The following is a 16303-nucleotide window of genomic DNA, read 5'->3' as shown; positions in this document are numbered from 1 at the left end:
TAAACAACAACAACAACAGATATATGAATTGGAGGCAAAAACCTTGCCCCTATGTCCAATTTTGTGTTTATAGGAAAACAAACAAAAGATCGGCCCAGCCAACTTCAAACCAGCTGGTATGAGACACTGAGCCTGTGTCTTCTGGTACAGACTGGTGTATCAGTCTCCCAGATTGCATGCATAGCAGATTACGTCTGGCTGTGTGATTCTCCACTGGTGAGGTGGCCCAGGCAGCCAGGTGCAAGCCTATTTCTCAGCTAACCCTTGGCTACAGCAGTTTGCAGAGGTGCTTCCAGAAAGAACCTGAAGAGACTTGCTGCCTAGGATATAAAAGGTCCAACCATCCGTTCAGAGGCCAAATCCCCTGAGGCAGGACCCTCACAGCACATAGCAGCCTCCCACACTAGAAACACATTTGTCTTCACACAAGGCTGCTGGCATTAAGCAAATATGGCAATAGATTTGCAAAAAGTAATTTATTCATAGTTTGGCATTTAAACTAGACAAGTATACTTTCAAATCAAGCCATGGTTGTTTTGAGCTATTAGCCAGGATTTTTGTTGTCTTTGTTTTAGGTCAAGTTTGAGCTTGTCAGGGGGGTATATGAAGTTTTTGGATTAACTCAGATTTTTGAGCAGGAATTAAGGATTTGAACTTCTTTCTTGGTACTGGATCAGGGTATCTTTCATTAGGTCTTCTGCACTGGAATGCTTTAGAGGGCAAGGGACTCCACTGTACTAGGAACTTCCCCATTGTTTGTCAACCTACCTTTACCTAGAATTAAAACAGACACACAAGTTAACTCTAGAATTATCCAAACTATCAGATAACTTTGGTTTATAGCTTTAGGAGAGAGAGACAGAGAGAGTGTGTGTATTTGAGATTAACATGCAACTTGGAACAGTTGTGAGTTTATTTACTGACCAATGAACACAGTGCAATTTGAGGATCTATTCACTGGGGAGGAGAACCTACCAGTACTAGCCAGGATTTAATTCAGTGGAAGGTTTAGGATGTATTTGCAAACTCTGTGTGAGGTTAGATTTTTATTTTGATGTCCCTTACATATACCAGGAACATCAGATTTGGGCTTTACTAATAGTCACCTGATAGGCATGACCTGGAATATATGTTATACAGATAAAATAAAAATACATGTCATGTGGATTAATAGTAAAGTCTCATTTTATTTTTTAATCTTTATTTATTGGACAGAGATAGTCAGAAGTTGAAAGAGAAGGGGAGATAGAGAGGGAAAGAGATAGAGAGATACCTGCAGCACTGTTTCATCACTTTCAAAGTTTTCCTTCTGCAGGTGGGGACCCAGGTCCTTGTGCATTGCAACATGTACACTCAACCAAGTGCACACTCAGCAGCCCCCCCCTTTTTTTTCACCAGGGCACCATTCAGCTCTGGTCTATGATGGTGCAGGGGACTGAACATGGAACCTCAGAGACTCAGGCATGATAATCTGTTTGCATAATCAGTATGCTACCTCCCCCACCCGAAGAGCAAAGTCTCTTCTTATGCCACTTACAAGTCCTGTCATCTGAGGCAAACCACCTTAGTAGCTCCATTCCAACATCTCTGAGATGGTGCCAGCACTCATTTTAGAGGGTTGGTATCAGGATTAAATAACATTTAATTCCACAAGCCAGGGAGGGGGAAAAAATGCAAGAACTGATTCTGAAAAAAAAAAAATCATGATTTGACTTCAGCCCGAGTGGTTTTCTTACTGCACCATGCCAAGATATCACCACCCACTAGAGCAAACAACTGAGAGAACACTCCTGCCACCAGGAAGGACATTTCAGTTGTCATAGAATCTGGAAAGTATAAATGGAATTTCACTCAAAATGGCAGCACGATACTTTAAATCTACCTTGGGGCCGAGATAGTAAGCTGGAGACTGAAGCATGGCTCTTTTTTCCTCCCTCAGCCAGCAACCTTCTACTATTTGAAAGCTCTTGGGACACAAAAAAAATCTTCCCATGCTCTCATTCAATGAGGTAAAATCCTGAAAGAACACAGAGGCAGGGAGAGGAATAATAACCTCCTGGTCCATAGCTTCTCCCCCCATTTAGCTAATCTGAGAAGAGTTCATACCTGGTGGGTCTTAAATGGTGCCGATGCTTATGTAGATTTTGCTGTGGCAAAGCACATCACTCAGTGGATGATTGTGTTTGATAAACAGATAGAAAGCCACGAGGCTCCCTTTTCCCAGACATTTCAATCAACACAGCCCTGAAAATGAGGCATTTTGCTTTGGGTTCCCAGGGAACCTTATATATCAGAAAAAGGGTAAAGCAACCCATACGAAAGGGGAGGGGAGAGAAGAGAGGAGGGTAGAAGTTTGCTATGCATGCTTGGCAGCACATCAATGCTCATTAAGAATCTGTTATCTTAAGAGGACCTAGTGGGGGTTGTATTGTTATGTGGAAAACTGGGAAATATTATGTATGTGCAAACTTGTATTTACTGTGACTATAAGACATTAATTCCCCTAATAAAAATAAAAAATAAAAAAATAAAAAAATAATCTGGTCCGGGAGGTGGCGCAGTGGATAAAGCATTGGATTCTCAAGCATGAGGTCCCAAGTTCAATCCCCGGAAGTACATGTACCAGAGTGATGTCTGGTTCTTTCTCTCTCCTCCTATCTTTCTCATTAATAAATAAATACATTCTTAAAAAAAAAAAAGTCATGATGTTTAAGGGCATAATGGTTATGCAAAGAGACTTTCATGCCTGAGGCTCCAAGGTCCTAGGTTCAATCCCCAGCACTACCACCAGCCAGAGCTGAGCAGTGCTCTGGCCTCTCTTCCTCTCTCTGTGTCTCATTAAAATAAATAAATAAAATGTTAAAAAAAAAAAAAAAGAATCTGTTATCTTAATGACTATGTTTATACTTTTTAGAATCAAAATTCTATTCTAAAATAAACCACCAACCAAATGACTTTTTATATGTTTTGGAATAAAAAAGTCTCTAAAATAATCAAACAAAGAATCTATTATCCTGGGGGATGGTGCACCTGGTTGAGCACATGGGTTACAATGTGCAAGGAGCTGGGGGTTCAAGCCCCCAGTCTCCACCTGCTGGAGGAAAGCTTCGTGAGTGATGAAGCAGTGCTGCAGATGTCTCTCTCCTTCTCTACACCCCCTTCATCTTGATTTCTGGCTGTCTCTATCAAATAAATAGATAATTAAAAGAATCTTTTATCTTGTTCCCTTTAAATATAAATAGCTAATTAAAAATAAATTTAAAAGAATCTGTTATCTTTTTCCCTTTAAATATACGTTACACATTTTTTTTTTCCTCAACAGGCTGATGGGGTAATGGTGGGGTTAGGGGGAGAAAGAAACTTGCAAATTCAGCACACACCTGCCTCCTGAACTAACATTTCCTAGACTGAGGATAAGCAGAGGGAGGGACTTCTTGCTCCACACCTTATCTGGGCTCCTTTGCCCTAGACCTTTGAGGGATGTGGCAAGAGTGGAACAGTGGCGTGATTGATTGCTAGCAGGGAGAAGGAAAGGTCACAAAGGCAGATATAATAGTAGTTTGGAATTATATCATCTGTTTTGCAATTTATAAAAGTCTTTCACACACATTAGCTAATGCCACAGAATCCTAGTATGTGTACTGGAAAGGGAAAATGGGTACTGGTTAATCCAGTGTTTCTCAAGCTTGTTCCCTGTCGGCACTTTGGGAATGATATTTGTGTTGAGGGGAGCTGCTCTGTGCATTGAAGAATGTTTCACAACGTCACTACTTTATACCTACTAGATCAATGCTTGAAACCCCTCTCCCAAGCCCTTCAAATTATGGCAACTAAAAATGTCTCCTGCTTAAAAAATTACTGATTGTCTGTTTTCACATTATACATGGATTATATGTTTGCAACTGGTAAGTGCCAACTAGATAGCAGTATTCTCTACCACCCCTTCCTCAAACTCTGGGCTGGGTTTCTTTTCTTTCTTCCTTCCTTTCTTTCTTTCTTTCTTTCTTTCTCTCTTTCGTTCTTTCATTTTTAATGTTTATTATCATTTGATAGACACACACACACACACACCACAGAGAGAGACAGAGAGGGAGAGGGACAGAGAGGGAGAGGGAAGGGGGAGACAGGAAGAGAGATACCTACAACACAGATTCACTACTTGTGAAGCTTTCCTGCTGCAGGTGGGGTCTGGGAGCTTGATCTGCCTGTGTTAAGATGGAGAAACATGCAGCATTTACAAATGTCCAAGGTAGCATCTCTTTGATATCAAACTACTCGTTTAATTTAGTTGGAAACCTACTGACCTAATCTTTCAAAGCAAATGGTCCTTTGGACTAAGAGGTGACTCAGCAGGTAAAGCACAGAAGTTAAGTGTGTGACATCTGGGTTTGATCCCTGCTTGGTGTTCTGATCTCTTTCTCATACTAAATCTATTTTAAAAAAATGGGATCCAGGGACATAATCAATTCACTGGCAACATCCATATCCCTTGAGTCAAAATCTGATAGAATATATTATCACACATTTGCGATTGAATTCATTTTCTCATTCACTGAAAATACTCAACGCCTGCTGCATGCCAGGATGTGCTGGGTGGCTGGCGATACAATGGCACAGTCCTTAGGATTCCTAGTCTCCCAATGGTGAAAAGAGGAGGGAGAGGAGAGATTACAAAGGCAGCACCATAAGCAAAAAAAAAAGACAGAGCAGTCCCCAAACATTAGTCAACCTTAAGCTCCTTCAACAAACACTGTATTAAGTGCTAAAGCTATAACAGCAACTTAGTATGACATACAAACAACAATGGGTCACAGGTCAAAATAGAGCTCAAGGAACAACCCAGCTAAAATGACCAGAATGAAAATATGCACATGCCTAGTTTGATTATATTTACAAACAGTAAAATTTGGCAGGAGTGAAACTGTGCCCCCCTCCTACACTCTGAATCAATTTCATGATCACATATCACATTATTTGAAAATGTAGTATGTATACAATAATAGAATGAATACATTAAAGTCAAAATGCATTTCATAGAGCATCTTTTTGAAAAGTTTTTTATATTTAGTTTCCCTTTTGTTGCCCGTTTTGTTATTGTTGTAGTTATTGATGTTGTTGTTGTTAGATAGGAAAGAGAGAAATGGAGAGAGGAGGGGAAGAGAGAGAGGGGGAGAGAAAGACACCTGTAGACCTACATCACCACTTGTCAAATGACTCTCCTGCAGGTGGGGAGCCAGGGGCTCGAACCAGGATCCTTATGCCGGTCCTTGTGCTTACTACTGCCCGACTCCCTTCTCTCCTTCGATCACACCTTCCCTCTTCACTTCTGGCTGTCTCTATCCAATAAATAAGCTTAACTCATGAACCATCTTATCAGATATTTCAGATATTCCAGGGGGAGTAAAAGACTTCTCTACTGACAATTATGAGTCACTACTCAAGGAAATTGAAAAAGACACAAAGAAGTGGAAAGATATTCCATGTTCATGGGTTGGAAGAATTAACATCATCAAAATGAATATACTACCCAGAGCCATATACAAATTGAATGCTTTCTCCATCAAGATCCCAAGCACATTTTTTAGGAGAATCGAACAAATGCTACAAATGTTTATCTGGAACCAGAAAAGACCTAGAACTGCCAAAACAATCTTGAGAAGAAAGAACAGAACTGGAGGCATCACACTCCCAGATCTCCAATTGTATTATAGGGCCGTTGTCATCAAAATTGCTTGGTACTGGAACATGAATAGACACACTGACCAGTGGAATAGAATTGGGAGCCCAGAAGTAAGCCGCCACACCTATGGACATCTAATCTTTGACAAAGGTGCCCAGACTATTAAATGGGGAGAGCAGAATCTCTTCAACAAATGGTGTTGGAAAAAATGGGTTGAAACATGCAGAAGAATGAAACTGAACCACTGTATTTCACCAAATACAAAAGTAAATTCCAAGTAGATCAAGGACTTGGATGTTAGACCAGAAACTACCAGATACTTAGAGGAAAATATTGGCAGAACTCTTTTCTGCATAAATTTTAAAGACATCTTCAATGAAATGAATCCAGTTACAAAGAAGACTAAGGCAAGCATAAACCTATGGGACTGCATCAAATTAAAAAGCTTCTTCACAGCAAAAGAAACTACAACCCAAACTAAGAGACCCCTCACAGAATGGGAGAAGATCTTTACATGCCATATATAAGACAAGAGGCTAAAAACCAGAATATATAAAGAGCTTGCAAATCTCAACAATAAGAATAATAATCCCATCCAAAAATGGGGGGAGGACATGGACAGAATATTCACCACAAGAGATCCAAAAGGCCAAGAAACACATGAAAAAATGTTCCAAGTCTCTGACTGTCAGAGAAATGCAAATCAAGACAACAATGAGATACCACTTCACTCCTGTGCGAATATCATACATCAGAAAAAGTAACAGCAGCAAATGCTGGAGAAGTTGTGGGGTCAAAGGAAACCTCCTGCACTGCTGGTGGGAATGTCCAACGTCTGTGGAGAACAGTCTGGAGAACTCTCAGAAGGCTAGAAATGGACCTACCCTATGATCCTGCAATTCCTCTCCTGGGGATATATCCTAAGGAACCTAATATACCCATCCAAAAATTTCTGTGTACACATAAGTTCTTGGCAGCACAATTTGTAATAGCCAAAACCTGGAAGCAACCCAGGTGTCCAACAACAGATGAGTGGCTGAGCAAATTGTGGTATATATACACAGTGGAATACTACTCAGCTGTAAAAAATGGTGACTTCACCGTTGTCAGCCGATCTTGGATGGACCTTGAAAAAATCATGTTAATTGAAAAAAGTCAGAAAACACAAGCAGAACCTGAACTGGAATTGGCATACTGCACCAACGTAAAAGATTCTGGGGTGGGTGGGCGGGGAGAATACAGATCCAAGAAGGATGACAGAGGACCTAGTGGGGGTTGTGTTGTTATATGGGAAACTGGGGAATGTTATGCATGTACAAGCTATTGTACTTACTATTGAATGTAAAACATTAATTCCCCAATAAAGAAATTTAAAAAAATGAAATTAAAAAGAATAAATAAAATGGAAAATAAAATACTGCTCTCTCCTTCCAATTTCAGTCTTATTGTTATTGTTTTCACTGGGACTTTGCTGCTGTGGGCCAACTTTTTTTTTCCTTCCAAATAGAAAGAGACAGTGATACACACAGAGTAAAACACCAAAACACTAAAGCTTAGCTTAGTGCAGTGGGGGCTGGGCTTGAAACTGCATCATGTGCATGGCAAATCTTTCTGGCCCCAAATTCCAAACTTTATTAGCACTTTTGCAAGTAGTGGATATATAGTAACAATGCAATCTGCTATTACATTGTATGTCGCAACACACATACTATACAAAGTGTGGGCTGGGGGTGGTGGTGGTAGCGTAGCTGGGTGAGCGCACATGTTACAGTGCACAAGGACCCAGTTTCGAGCCCCAGTCCCCACCTATGGGGGGGAAAGCTTCACAAATGGTGAAGCAGGGTTGCAGATGTCTTTCTCCTCTATCTCCCTCTCAATTTCTGGCTGTCTCTAGTCAATAAATAAAGATAATTTTAAAAATAAAAGAAAAAAAGTGGGCTGCTATTACTGTAACATTAATGCATGAACATGCTCTTGTGGTGTATGATCATTTATTACCTTCTGATGGTATGTCAAATCAGCAGCATAAGAATATTGCCTCTTTGTAAGAAAAATGACATACCTGTTTATTTTAAACAATGGCTCTGAAATAGTGACATAGTCAAACATTTGCTTCAGTTTTAGGTGTGACCTTCTGATTCTATTTGGCTAACATTAGTCATTTCAGTTTTAACTCTGAAACTATGTATCTACTGTAGGGGGGTGGGGGGGGAGAGACAGATCCTGTTTAATAGGATCTGATGTCCTTATATTTCAAAGGCTGTAGTAACAGTGAAATAGCATTTGGCCAGGAATATTCTCAACATTGAATATGCCTTGGGTTTTTTTCCCTTTTATTTATAAATGTTTAAGTTGAATGAGGGTATTACTAAAGTTAAGATATTTTCAAATACCACAATAATATTTCATGACAACAAGATCATAATGGGCTCTTTGTGAAGAAAAAAAAAAACTAAAAGGAAATGAACTTTCTAGTGGGAGACAAAAGCAAGATCTATTAAAATGCAACTTAAAAACTAATCCAAAGTATATTTTCTTTTACTTGTGGAGTGCTTCAGTGTTACTCGTTATTTGCTTTGTTTCCAGTTTCTGTTGCTCTAGGGCTATTTGAAGTTTGTTCTGTTGCACATAGTTACAAATAAAACCAGCAACTCAACTGACAGATCCCTCTAGTAAAGAGTAGCTAGCTAGACTCTAATCACAGCTCTTTACTATAAAAAGTTGGAAAAGAATGGAAGAAGCCTGAGTGTGAGAAGAAACCTGGGTCATTCTGTGTGGGCATTTAGAAATATTGCTGCATGTTTTATCAGTATCATTCTCTTTTCAAAGGACTCTATAGGAAATGTGTGAGTGGTCCTGGAAAAGGATGACAGAGGACCTAGTGGGAGTTGTATTGTTATGTGGAAAACTGGGAAATGTTATGCATGTAAAAACTATTGTTTTTACTGTCGAATGGAAAACATTAATTCCCTAATAAAGAAATTTAAAAATCTGTGAGTAAAATTCACTTATCATCAAGTGATTGTAGAGCTTTCAGGCTATCTGCATTCTAATAAATTGTTTGAAAGGTATTGGGAAAAGAGCTAGCAGAGGCACATCTGCTTGAGTGCACATGTTACAATGTGCAAGGACCTAGGGTTCAAACCCCCCCCATCCCCACCTGCACAGGGGAAGATTCATGAGCAGTGAAGCAGTGCTTCAGGGAAGCTCTCTCTCTCTCTTTCTCTCCTCTATTTCCCTTTCAGTTTCTCTCTGTTTCTTTCAAATAATAAATAAATGTGTTGGGAAAATTAAGACAATATGGCTTATCTTATTCACTTTAGGCTTAGCTTTTCAATGAGATACCCTTATTTTCATATCTCCAGTGCCTAACCATGAGTATTTCATTAATGGAGTGAATGAATGAATGAATGAATGAACCAGTGACTGAACAGAATCATTTATAAGATACATGATAGAAAATAACTTTATATTATATATAATTATAATTGCTTATAGTTGTTATATACAACTATAAGCAAATTGTTCTGAACATTTTACAACACACACACACACATACACACACGACTTTTTTGTGTGTATGGAACATGAGTCTCATGCATATGCGATACCCAATTATATTTAACTTTCGTGGCTTCTCTGCATCTAGCAATTTGCATAAACAGTCATACCAAGTATTGCCCAGTGGTGTGTTTGCAGAAAGTGTCTATTAAAGGATGGATAGGCTAGCTCTGGCACAGGACTTGGCATTTCTAATGTACAGCTCAGACATCAGCAATAGCAAGGAGGAAAAAGGTGCCAAACAAGAATTAAGTCCTAGTGTTAACCTCTTTAGAGTCTTAGTAAAGAAGCTGTAGAATACCCATGGCATTTTTGCCTTAATCTAAATGCTTAACTTCTATTGTACTGTCTCAAGGAAGTGACAGTCTATGCCACAGGGAAATAAGCATAAAGACAGTGCCTGACCAAAGGCAGTTGCCAAATGCTTTTTTTTTTTTTTGCCTCCAAGGTAATTGCTGGGGCTCGGTGTCTGCATTATGAACCACTGCTCCTGGCGGCCATTAAAAAAAATTTTTTTTTGATAGGACAGAGAGAAATTGAGAGAGGAGGGGGAAGATAGAGAGGAAGGGAGTGAGATAGACACTGTAGACCTGCTTCACCACTTGTGAAGCAAACCTTCCCCCCTCCCCCGCAAGTAGAGAGCCAGAGACTTGAATCTGTCCAATATGTGCTTAACTCAGCACAACACTGCACAGCCCCCTCCCCCAACACTGCACTTTCTATGGGAGTGTGATGGGGTGGGGGGGGAGAAAACAACTACTTGTTGCACAGTGGGGAGACAGCACCTCTGGTTTTAGCAAGGAAACTACTCACTACACATTGCCTGTCAGCTTTCCGCCTTTGCCCTTATTTCTCTCTCATCTCACATTCTCATTTAACATCTCTGGGCTTAGGATATTATGACACTGGTTAATCAGTACCTTAAGAGTATCGTACAACAATAGGCTGATGCTACTGTCTGATAAGCTGTTTGCTTTAATCTCTGTTTAAATACACGTCCACATGTGCAAACATACACAGTCCTCCAAATACCAACTCTAATGGGTTTTCATCACTTAAATAAGAAATATATATGATTTAAAATTAGGGGTGGGCAGAGACTTTTTACCTACATGTTATTTAAATGAGAAATTTGCACATTTTTAAGGTATTGATTTCATACATTTAGAAAAAAAAAGTTGCTCTAATCTGGTGAAAGATATTTGTTGAAATGGGGGGGGGGGGGCGGGAGAGGAAGAATCAGTTTCCCTAGTCTCTAGAATTCAGTACGTAGATAAAGTTTGTTGGCAATTTACTTAGAAGTTACATAGACTTTATGTTTTTTTTTAATTTATTTCTTTATTGGGGAATTAATGTTTTACATTCAACAGTAAATACAATAGTTTGTACATGCATAACATTCCCCAGACTTTACGTTTTATAGAAAGCAGAACTATATTTAAAAAATTCATGGGTTGGAGAGACAGCATAATGGTTATGCAAAAAAATTACATGCCTGAGGCTCTGAGGTCCCAGGTTCAATCTCCAGCACCACCCATAAGCCAAAGCTGAGCAGTGCTCTGATCTTTCTCTCATTAAAATAAAATATTAAAAAAAACAACCTCATAAATGATGGACCTAATGTTAAGAAAGAAAAATGAACTGAAGATATATACCCAGAGTTGTACTGAACCTGGTGCATGTAGAATGCAGAGCTCAAGTGGCAGGAAACCGAAGATTTTTCAAGGCATATTGAGCTGCTGGGATCATTGTTAAGAGTATAGTTGCCATTCATGTCTTATATACTCTGTACTCTGCTGTGTGAATTTGGAGTGGATTTTCAACTGGAAAACTAACATAGTAAAAATGCGCCAGTCTTACAGGGAAATACTAGATATTCTGAGTTAATAAAAGTGTGAAATGACTTTAAAGATTTAAGGGAAATACAGCATATTAGTCTTACAAACCACTTTTTAAAAAAGTATGTTTTGGAAACCAGGCAATGACATACCTGGTAGAGCGCATATGTTAACACATGCAAGGGTCCAGGTTCAAGCCCCTGTGTCTCCACCTAGGCTGTCTGTATGTGTGAGTGTGTGTGTGTGTGTGTGTGTGGGGGGGGGGGATCTTCATTAGTAATGAAGCAGTGCTGCAGGTGTCTTTTTTTCTCCCTCTATAGCTCCCCACCCACTATCAAATTCTCTGTCCTATTAAAAAAAATAAGTATAAAGAAAAAGACTTTACAGGAAAAAAAAAAAAAAAAAGAAAAGTTAAGTTTTTAAAACCCTCCCTGACACCAGAAAATTAAGCTGGCTTAGTTATTCTCCCTCCCCCATCAGTTGCCTTTTATGGCAAAGAGAAAAATGAGAACCTTCAGCAGCAGACACATTTTCTCTCTCAAACAAGTTCTCAAGAAAAACCAAGAGGGGGGCAGATGGGAGGGGGGGAGGTGTCAATGTTTCTCCTATAGCCAAACACCAGTGTTAGGATGAACACTAATTTATTTGGAATTCATGGCCATCCAACTTACTGCGAAGGCCCTGTGCTGACACTGAGCATCTGATACATGTGGGGACTCCTGCAACTCTGACTTGTGCCATTATGGTGCCGCTATCTCCCAGCCCTACACAGAGGCCAGACTCACGCAGACCTGCAGACAGACCTGGCAACACTAGCGAGGTGGCTCACAAGCCTGCTGGCCTCTTCTCTCCCGAGATTCCACAAGTGACAGGCTCCATTCACATTTGACAGTGTAGGCACCCTCGGGTTCCATCCATGATAAAAGGAGAACTGGGATGACTCTACGGAAACAGGGTTTGCCCACATCACGGGGACAACAGGAAGAGAGACATTTGTTGTCATAGAAAAGAGGTGGTTTTTTTTACTTGTGGCAGCTCATGGTTCACAGCCAACCCACTTGCTCTGCTGCTAAATATTGGTATGTGTGTACACAGAACACACACTTTTTTCCCCCCTTCTTAGCCTAAAATGTGCTCTGCCTCAGCTGACATTTGGTTGAAGATTTCATCAAGCAAACTTATAATCAAAATGCTGCCTGCTCCCAGGCCTGCCTCATTTATCTCCTAGCTACAGGAACTGAAGCTTTTGATCTCCAGTGGCCTCAGCTGCTTCTCCCCACGCCATCCCACCCCTCTCTCCCACCCGCCATCCCTTTCTTTCTAGCATTTAGTGCAGGATAACTGTTCTCTCCTAATTAAACAATCTGCTTTAACATCCAGAAAACAGAAGTTATATAATGCATGATGTTGGTCACAGGGAACTTTAGATACCTGCATATGCACCTTGCATCTTACTCATTTTTTTCCTTTTCTTTTTTCCTTTTAACTATAGTATTGCTTAGTTCTGCCTTATAGTGGTGTGGGATGGGGATTGAACTTTGGAGCCTCAGATATGACAGTCTCTTTGCATAACCATTATGCTATATACCCCCACATATACTCAGGTATTTTATACTACACAGACCACAAAAACTCTCAGATATGGACTATTGAACCTTTTCAAAGGAGAAACAAAATTTGGGAACTTAAGTGGCCTATTCCAGGTTAGGTATTTTTGAGTGTGTTGCTTGTCTGGGCTGTTAACTGAAAAAAAAAAAATCTCAGACAAAATATTATCTTTCGTCCTCCTAAAGCACACAGTGCAGAAATCAACAAGTGATGATTATAAACACCAAGTGGATGAATTCAGACGTCAAATAGGTGCCCACCCCCCACCAAACAGATATGAGATTGAGGTTGATGCACAATATTGAGTAGATGATACTGTTTTCTGCTTTAGAGACCTGATCTGGGCTAGAGCTGAGGTGGGCAAAGGGGAAAGAAATGTTTATTTCTGTAGCACTTATAGAAATATTTATGATTTTACATTTTCTTAAATTGATGGAACTCAGTCCTTCCATGTCTATAGTGAAATGAAAATTATTATATATAATAGATAGGCACTGATGGGAAGGTAAATCTAATTTGCTAAATACATTTCTAGAGGACAGTCTGACAATATCAAGATATATATAAATTCATCAATAAACTATCTAGCTTAAACAAAGGATCTTTTCTTGTATCCAGCACTTTCCAAAGGCAACTCCAATCAAAAGGCCCTTGCTCTCTCTTTTGGGGGGTGGAGGGGTGGAGAATGCAGGATTAAGGGGAAGACTTGCAAATAATATACAGTTGTTTCTCTCCTTTTAGCTCCTAACATGCATACAGCAGTAACAGCTATTCTTCTTGGGCAACAAGATGTAAATAAAACAAACAAACAAAAAAAATAAGATTCATATTGTGGGTTCAAAATGACATATGTATACCACTAATGTCACATAAACACACACCAGGAGCACACTGTTGAAGCAGCAGCAGATATTTTACCTGATAAGAACGAAAAGTCATGTTTTTCTTTAAGTGCGGAAGAAAAAGAAACTAGGGGTATACTCACCCAAAACCACCAATTTGATTTGTCTTGTCCCTTGTAGGATGTAGGTCACGAAGTACAGGGAAGTAAGTTCAGGTTGCTTGCTTGATTTCTCAATTCAGATTTTGGAGTGCAATTTGAGGCAAACCCTAAGGAATGAAAAAAAAATGCTACAAATGTTTTCTGTTTCAACTTATGTTTATGTTTCAATTTATGTGTGTTACAAATCTGGAACCATGTTTCTTTAACATACAGCTGGCATGAGTATTTTTTTTTCTTTTTTTTAATTGGGGAATTAAAATTAATTAATTAATGTTTTACATTCAATAGTTAAGTACAATAGTTTGTACATGCATAACATTCCCCAGTTTCCCATATAACAATACAACCCCCACTAGGTCCTCTGAGTCCTTCTTGGACCTGTATTCTCCCCACCCACCCACCCCAGAGTCTTTTACTTTGGTGCGATATGCCACTTCCATTTCAGGTTCTACTTCTGTTTTCTTTTCTGATCTTGTTTTTCAACTTCTGCCTGAGAGTGAGATCATCCCATATTCATCCTTCAGTTTCTGACTTATTTCACTCAACATGATTTTTTCAAGGTCCATCCAAGATTGGCTGAAAATGGTGAAGTCACCATTTTTTACAGCTGAGTAGTATTCCATTGTGTATATATACCACAACTTGCTCAGCTACTCATCTGTTGTTGGACACCTGGGTTGCTGCCAGGTTTTGGCTATTACAGATTGTGCTGCCAAGAACATATGTGTACACAGATCTTTTTGGATGGATATGGCATGAGCATTTTTATTTGTCAATGTACAAATGAATATGAATATTTGTAATAGCCAAAATTTGGTTCCAAGTATCAAACCCAGGGGCACATGCTACTATAGGAAGGCAAATAAATTAGTTGCTGAACCATTTCCCAGGCCAACTGTTTCTATTAAAACAGCCTGGTTCTTGCAGACACATAGACAGCTATCATGGAGAGATGAAAGATTGTACCTGTGCACCAGTGACTATACAAATATCCTTGTCTTGCTCCTAATCTAAAAGGGAAAATATTGTTTTACATCATGGAGTGTGGTGTTGATTGTGGGTTTGTTGTATATTGTTCTTACTAAATTGAAGAATATTTACCTTTTTTTTAAGTTTTGAGGGTGAAGGAGATAACATAATTGTTATGTAAAGAGAATCTCATACTCAAGACTCCCAAATGACAGATTTAGTGCCTCACACCACCATAAAGCAGAGCTGAGCAGTAGAAAATAGATACCAAAAAACAGTACTAAAAAAAGCTACTGATCATAAAAGAATGTTGAATCTTGTCAAAACCTACTCTGCATCTATTGTAACAAATCAAGTTCCCACAACAGATAAAAGCCCAATAAAAATAAAAGACCATATCAAAGTAGTACAGCTCCTTTGGAGGACTGTATGGACTCTGTATGATCTAGGATACCACTCTTTGTCATTCATCCAAAGGACAATCAAGCACTAATTTGAAGGGACACATGCACCCCTATGACCATAGCTGTATCATTCTCAATAAGCAAAGAGTGGAAGCAGCCCATTGACTAAAGAAGTTATGGGATATATGTTTCATGGCATACCACACTGTAATAAAAAGATGACATTGTGTCTTTTTTTATATTTACTTATTCACTTTTGTTGCCCTTTTTTTTTATTGTTGTAGTTATTGTTGCTGTTATTGATGTCGTTGTTGTTGGATAGGACAGAGAGAAATGAAGAGAGGAGGGGAAGACAGAGGGAAAGAGAAAGATACACCTGCAGACCTGCTTCATCGCCTGTGAAGCGACTCCCCTGCAGGTGGGGAGCTGGGGCTCGAACCGGAATCCTTATGCTGGTCCTGCCTGACTCCCAACATTGTGTCTTTTGGGGAAAAAATTATGCCGAGTGAAATAAGAGATAAAAGACAACCAGAAAATTTCACTCATGTGGAATCTAGAGAATGGATAGATATTATGAACTTGATAAGACAAACCAAAACAGAAGCGAGCAAACTGTTTCTAAGACTTGTGGAAATATGGTGTTGAGAGTTGGGCGGTAGCACAGCATGTTAAGCGCAGGCGGGACAAAGCGCAAGGACCAGTGTAAGAATCCCGCCTGCAGGGGAGTTGCTTCACAAGCGGTGAAGCAGGTCTGCGGGTGTCTTTCTTTCCCTCTCTCTGTTTTCTCCTCCTCTCTCCATTTCTTTCTGTCCTATCCAACAATGACAACATCAATAACAACAACAATAATAACTACAACAATAAAACAACAAGGGCTACAAAGGGGGATAAATAAATCTTAAAAAAAAAAAATAAATATGGTGTTTATCTTTGTGAAGTGGAAGGGTGGGGACAAAGAGGTTTGGTGTTGGGTGTAAAGTAGACACTGTAACTTAATATTAATCATATAAAAAATGGAAAAAAAGTTGCAATTGGGGGGATTAAGTTCAAGATAAGAGTTTATTTATTTATTTATTTATTTTGCCTCCTGGGTTATCGCTGGGGCTCTCCTCAATCGCTATCGAACAGGCCATGGCCGGTGCGCCGCTATGTTCCATCGCTGGGGGGCCAGAGATGACCCGAACTGCCCCTGCGGCTCCAGACAGACTATGACCCACATAGTCAACGACTGCCACCTCTC

The 16303-nt window shown here is 39.6% G+C and overlaps 1 protein-coding gene and 1 long non-coding RNA gene across 11 annotated transcripts in view; one reads left to right on the top strand and one right to left on the bottom strand.

Annotated features, from left to right (window-relative positions):
- RBM47 (RNA binding motif protein 47) overlaps positions 1–16303 on the bottom strand; it is a 208987-nt gene that overhangs the window by 19696 nt on the left and 172988 nt on the right. For 8 of the 10 annotated variants that reach the window (XM_060188194.1, XM_060188190.1, XM_060188191.1 and 5 more), the window contains one exon: positions 13673–13797. The gene's annotated coding sequence lies outside the window, so the exon portion shown is untranslated. Of the gene's footprint in view, positions 1–11870; positions 12022–13672; positions 13798–16303 lie in introns of all 10 variants that reach the window. The other 2 variants (XM_060188195.1, XM_060188192.1) reach the window with 2 other exon arrangements.
- The window catches only part of LOC132537564 (uncharacterized), a 521799-nt gene that overhangs the window by 401457 nt on the left and 104039 nt on the right, over positions 1–16303 (top strand). The gene's annotated exons all lie outside the window — the stretch shown is intronic.

This window comes from Erinaceus europaeus, chromosome 3, assembly GCF_950295315.1.
Source record: "Erinaceus europaeus chromosome 3, mEriEur2.1, whole genome shotgun sequence".
Taxonomy (NCBI): Eukaryota; Metazoa; Chordata; class Mammalia; order Eulipotyphla; family Erinaceidae; genus Erinaceus; species Erinaceus europaeus.
The sequence above is the reverse complement of the archived record's forward strand: the minus strand, read 5'-3'. Positions and strand labels throughout refer to the sequence as shown.